At 42.7% G+C, this 6,447-nt stretch overlaps 1 pseudogene; it reads left to right on the top strand.

The window, feature by feature from the left end:
- Positions 1 to 3,817: 3,817 nt before the first annotated feature.
- On the top strand, positions 3,818 to 6,155 carry LOC105549230 (annotated as a pseudogene).
- Positions 6,156 to 6,447: the final 292 nt, after the last annotated feature.

Here is a 6,447-nt window from a genome sequence, read left to right as displayed (position 1 = left end):
TATCTGGTTTTAGGTTTTATTGTTACTATGGTTACCTTCAGTGTACCATCAGCTTTAAATTCCTCTAGCATTACCTTATGGTTAGGGTGGAGGCTGGGTTGGTAAAACTTTATCAGTTTTTTTTAGGTTTCAAAATTGATTAATTTTCCTCTTGACTCTTTCTATTCTTTTTGTCCTCATGGGTAATTACATTTTTTCCCACATTTAAAAATTGTGAAAAAATATACATAATATAAAATTTGCCATCTTAACCATTTATAAGTGTATAGTACAGCAGTATTAAATACACTTCATATGTTATGTAAGCATCACCACCGTCCATCTTCATAATTCTTTTCATCTTGCAAAATGGAAATTCTATACCCATGAAACAGTAGCTCCCTATTCCTTCCTCCCCACAGACTCTGGAAACCACAATTCTACCTTCTGTCTCTGTGATCTTAACAATTCTATGTATCTTATATAAGTAGAATCATACAATATTTGTCTTTTTTGTTAATTTGTATGTATGTGTGTGAGGCAGAGTTTCACTCTGTTGCATGAGCTGGAGTGCAGTGGTGTGATCATGGCTTGCTGCAACTTCAGCCCCCCAGGCTTAAGTGATCCTTCTACCTCAGCATCCCCAGTAGCTGGCATCACAGGCCAGTGCTACCATACCCAGCTAATTTTTTTCATGTTTTTGTAGAGAAGAGGTCTTGCTATATTGCCCAGGCTGGTCTTGAACTTCTGAGCCCCAGCAATGCTTTCACCTCAGCCTCCCAAAGTGCTGGGATTACAGATGTGAGCCACTATGCCTGGCCAGCATTTGTCTTTTTGTGACTGGCTTATTTCACTTTGCATAATGTCCTTAAGGTTCACCCATATTGTAGCATATGTTAGAATTTCCTTCTTTTTATGACTGAATAATATTCTGTTGTATGTATATACTACATTTTGCTTATCTGTTCATCTGTTGATACTTGTGTTGCTTCCATGTTTTAGCTATTGTGAATAACACTGCTCTGAATATGGGTATACAAATATCTCTTTGGGACTCTGCTTTCAATTCTTTTGGTTATATACCCAGAAGTGAAATTGCTGGATTATATGATGATTCCATATGTAATTGTTTTAGGAACCTCCATATTGTTTTCCACAGTGGCTGTATCATTTTACATTTCCGCCAACAGTGCAAAAGGGTTCCAACTTCTCCAAACCCTCATGAACACTTGTTATTTTCTGATTTTTAAAAATAGCAACCATCCTAATGGGTCTGAGATGGTGTCTCATTGTAGTTTTGATTCACATTTCCCTAATCATTACTGATGTTGAGTATGTGTTTTTGTGCTTATTGACCATTTGTATATATTCTTTGGAAAAATATTTATTCAAATCCTTTGCCCTTTTTAAATTATTTTTTATTGAAAAAATTGAGAGTCTAATTCTGTCAAGCAGGATGGAGTGTGGTGGCACGATCTCTGTTCACTGAAACCTCCACCTCCTGGGCTCAAGCAATCCTTCCTCCACAACCTCTCAAGGAGCTGGGACCACAGGCATGCCCCACCACGCCCAGCTAATTTTTTTGTATTTTTGGTAGAGGTGGGGTTTTGCTATATTGCCCAACCTGGTCTGGAACTCCTGGTCCCAAGCAATCTGATTACCTCCACCTCTCAAAGTGCTGGGCTTACAGGCATGAACCACTGTGCCCAGCTCTTTCCCCACCTTTTTTTTTGAGACAGAGTCATGCTCTGTTGCCCAGGCTGGAGTACAGTGGCGTGATCTCGGCTCACTGCAACCTCCTCCTCCCAGGTTCAAGCAGTTCTCCTGTCTAAGTCTCCTGAGTTGCTGGGACTACAGGCGCATGCCACCATGACCAGCTAATTTTTAAAAAATTGTTATTAGAGACCAGGTTTCACCATGTTGGTCAGGCTGGTCTCGAACTCCTGACCTCTGGTGATCCACCCACCTCAGCCTCCCAAAGTGTTGGGATTACAGGCGTGAGCCACTGTGCCTGGCCCTATTTTTAAATCATGTTGTTTTGTTTTTTCACTGTTGAGATTTATGAGTTCTCTATATAGTGTGGATATTAATCTCTTATCATACGTATAATTTGCAAATATTTTTTTCCCATTCTGTGGGTTGCCTTTTTACTCTCTTGATAGTGTCTTTCATTGCACAGATTTTTAAATTTTTTATGAGCCCCGATTTATTTTTTGTTGTCTGTGCCTTTGTTGTCATTTCCAAGAAATCACTGTCAAATTCACAGTTGTAAAGATTAGCGCTATATTTTCTTTTAGAATTTTATACTTTTAGGTCCTATATTTAGATCTTTGATCCATTTTGAGTTGATTTTTGTATACGGTTAGATAAGGGTCCAAATTTATCCTTTTGCATGTGGATATTCCTATTTCCCAGCACCGATTGTTAAAAGACTGTTTTTTTCCCCATTGAATGATCCTGGCACCCATATAGAAAATCATTTGTTCATATATGCAAGCATTTACTTCTGAGCTGTGTATTCTATTCAGTTGGTTTATATGTCTGTCTTTATGCCAGTATCATACTATTTGATTAGTATAGCTTGTAGTAAGTTTTCCAGTCAGGCAGAATGAGTCTTCCAGCTTTGCTCTTCTTTTTTAAGATTATTCAGGGTCCCTTGAAGTTCCATATGAATTTTAGGATGGGTTTTTCTATTTCTGCTAAAAGCATCATTGGGATTTTGATACAGATTGCATTGACTCTGTAGATTGCTATGGAAACACTGGTAAATTCTTGTATGTTGAGTCATCCTTGCATTCCAGGAATAGATCCTACTTGGTCATGGTATATAATCCTTTTCATATGCTGCTAAATATGGTTTGCTAGTGTTTTGCTGAGTATTTTTGCATTAGTAATCATAAGGGATATTAGCTTGTAGTTTTCTTTTCTTGTAGTGTCTTTGTCTGGCTTTGGTATCAGGGCCTCACAGAATGAGTTAGAAATTGTTCTCTCCTTTTTTTTTTTTTTAAGTTTGAGAAGGATTGGTGTTCTTTAAATGTTGGGTAGAATTCAGCAGTGCATCAGTTCCAGAGCTTTTATTTCTCAGGAGACTTTTTATTACTCATTCAATCTCCTTGCTAGTTATAGGTTTATTCAGATTTTATATTTCTTTGTGATTTAGCCATGATAGGTTTTGTGTTTCTAAAGATTTATCAGTTTCATCTAGGTTATCCAATTTGTTGGCATGCAGTTGTTCATAACACTCTCTGATAATCCTTTCTACTTCTGTAAAGTCTAGTAATGCCCTTGCTTTCATTTCTGATCTTAGTAATTTGACTCTTCTCCCTCTTTTGCTTAGACCATCTAGCTAAAGGTTTGTCAATTTATTGATCTTTTTAAAGAATCGATTTCTTGTTTGATTGATTTTCTCTGTTGTTTTCCTATTCTCATGTTATATACTTCTCATCTTTATTATGTCCTTCCTTCTGTTGGCTTTGGTTTTGGTTTGTTCTTTCTGGTTCCTTACAGTTAGGTTGTTGATTTGAGATCTTGTTTTTTAATGCAGGCATTTATAGCTATAAATTTCCTCCTTAGCACTGCTTTCACTGCATTCCATAAGTTTTGGTGTGGTGCATAAATACTTACAGGTCATTATCATGTACCCGTTAAGTATTTTCTGATTTCTCTTGTGATCAGTTGTTTGATTTTAATAATTTTATGAATTTTTTGTCGTTTTACTACTGTTATTGATTTCTAACTTATCTTGCTCTGTAAGAGAAAATACTTTGTATGATATCTAAATTCTAGGGCGGTGTTGGCAACAGTGTTGGCAGCGGCTGCGGCAGGTGGCAGGAGAAAAATGGCGGAGTATCTGGCCTCCATCTTTCGCACCTAGAAAGACAAAGTCAACTGTTCATTTTATTTCAGAATCGGTGCGTGTTGTCATGGAGACAGGCGCTCTTCGTTGCACAATAAACCGACGTTTAGCCAGACCATTGCCCTCTTGAACATTTACCATAACCTTCAAAATTCTTCCCAGTCTGCTGATGATTTGTGCTGTGCTGTGAGCAATGTTGAGATGCAGGAACACTATGATGAATTTTTTGAAGAGTTTTTTATAGAAATGGAGAAGTATGGGGAAGTTGTGGAGATGAACATCTGTGGCAACCTGGGAGACCACCTGCTGGGGAACGTATAGGTTTTGTGTCTGGAATTGGTGGGTCCTCGGTCTGACTTCAAGAATGAAGTCACGGACCCTCGCGGTGAGTGTTACAGTTCTTAAAGATGGTGTGTCCAGAGTTTGTTCCTTCAGACATTCAGATGTATCTGGAGCATCTTCCTTCTGGTGGGTTTGTGGTCTCGCTGTCAGGAGTGAAGCTGCAGACCTTCATGGTGAGTGTTACAGCTCTTAAAGGCAGCGCCTCTAGAGCTGTTCGTTCTTCCTGGTGGGTTCGTGGTCTTGTTGGCTTCAGGAGTGAAGCTGCAGACCTTCGCAGTGAGTGTTACAGCTCATAAAGGAAGCGTGAACCTAAAGAGTGAGCAGCAGCAAAATTTATTGCAAGGAGTGAAAGAACAAGCCTTCCACAGTGCGGAAGAGGACCCCCCCAGTGAGTTGTGGCAGATTGGCTTAGGCATCCTGCTTTTATTCCCTTATCTGGCCCCACCCACATCCTGCTGATTGGTCCATTTTACAGAGAGCTGATTGGTCCATTTTGACAGAGTGTTGATTGGTGCGTTTACAATCCTTGAGCTAGACACAGAATCAGAGGGCTAGTTAGCTAGATACAGAGTTAGCTAAATACGGAGTACCAATTGGTGTATTTACAAATGTCCCATGTACACTTGAAAAGAATGTATATGCTGCTGTTATTGAGCACAGTGTTCTGTGTATGCCCATTATATCTAGTTGGTTTACTGTGTTGTTTAAATCAAACACAGTGTGCTGATTGGTGCATTTACAATCCTTGAGCTAGACACAGTCACAGAGTGCTAGTCCTCCAAGCCTCCACTAGGTTTGTTAGATACAGAGCACCAACTGGTGTATTCACAAACCCTGAGCTAGACACAGAGTGCTGATACGTGTATTCACAAACCCTGAGCTAGACACAAAGTGCTGATTGGTGCACATACAATCCTCTGGCTAGATATAAAAGTTCTCCAAGTCCCCATCGGGTTCAGGAGCCCAGCTGCCTTCACCCAGTGGATCCTGCACTGGGACTGCAGGCGGAGCTGCCTGCCAGTCCCAAGCTGCACCTGCACTCCTCAGCCCTTGGGCTGTCGATGGGACCGGGGGCCACTGGGCAGGGGGCAGAGCCCGTCAGGGAGGCTCAGGGAGCCCACTGCAGAAGGCGGGGGGTGCAGACATGGCAGGCTACAGGTCCCGAGCCCTGCCCTGCGGGCAGGCAGCTAAGGCCAGGCGGAATTTGAATGCGGAGCTGGCGGGCCGTCACTGCTGGGGGACCCGGTGCAACCTCCGCAGCTGCTGGCCCGGTCCGAAGCCCCTCACTGCTCTGGGCCTGCGGGGCCAGCCGACCGCTTGGTGTGCGGACCCCGAGCAGGCTCCTGTGCGGGCCTGAACTCCCGGCGTGAACTTGCACTGGCCTGTGAGCGCAGCTTGCAGCCTGGGTTCCTGCCAGCGCCTCTCCCTCCACACCTACACCTTCCCGCAAGCAGAGGGAGGCAGCTCCAGCCTCAGCCAGCCCAGAGAGGGGCTCCCACGGTGCTGTGGTGGACTGAAGGGCTCCTACAAGCACCGCCAGAGTGGACACGGACTCTGACGCTGAGGCCGAGGAGGCACTGAGAGTGAGGGCTGCTAGCACATTGTCACCTCTCAGTTTTGCAGTGAGGAAGATGTGGAAAAGGCTGTGATTGACTTGAATAACCGTTGGTTTAACGGACAGCCAATCCACGTGGAGCTGTTGCCTGTAACCGACTTCAGAGAAGCCTGCTGCTGTCAGTATGAGATGGGAGAATGCACACGAGGCAGCTTCTGCAACTTCATGCGTTTGAAGCCCATCTCCAGAGAGCCGTGGCAGGAGCTGTATGGGCGCCATTGCAAGAAGTGTAGATCAAGATCCCGATCCCTGGAGTATAGTTCTCGGTCTAGAGACCGTGGCCGCAGTGGTGGTGGAGGTGGTGGCAGAGGCCAGCATGACAGGAGGCCATCTAGAGATCACGAAAGATCTGGGCGATTCTGAGCCATGCCATTTTTACCTTATGTCTGCTAGAAAGTTGTGGTTGATTGACCACACCTGTTCATAAGGGGAATTTTTTTAAAACAAAAAAAAACCCACAAAGATGGGTTTCTGAATAAAATTTGTAGTGATAACAGTAATAAACAAATTCTATTGAGACAATCTGTGGCCTAACATATCTTGAAAAATGTCCCGTGTACACTTGAAAAGAATGTATATGCTGTTGTTGTTGAGCACAGTGTTCTGTATATGCCCATTATATCTAGTTGGTTTACTGTGTTGTTTAAATCCTTTA

The sequence above is a fragment of the Mandrillus leucophaeus genome, unplaced genomic scaffold, assembly GCF_000951045.1.
Source record: "Mandrillus leucophaeus isolate KB7577 unplaced genomic scaffold, Mleu.le_1.0 Scaffold432, whole genome shotgun sequence".
Classification (NCBI taxonomy): Eukaryota; Metazoa; Chordata; class Mammalia; order Primates; family Cercopithecidae; genus Mandrillus; species Mandrillus leucophaeus.
Note: the sequence above shows the minus strand (reverse complement) of the source record. Positions and strands in the feature narration are given on the sequence as shown.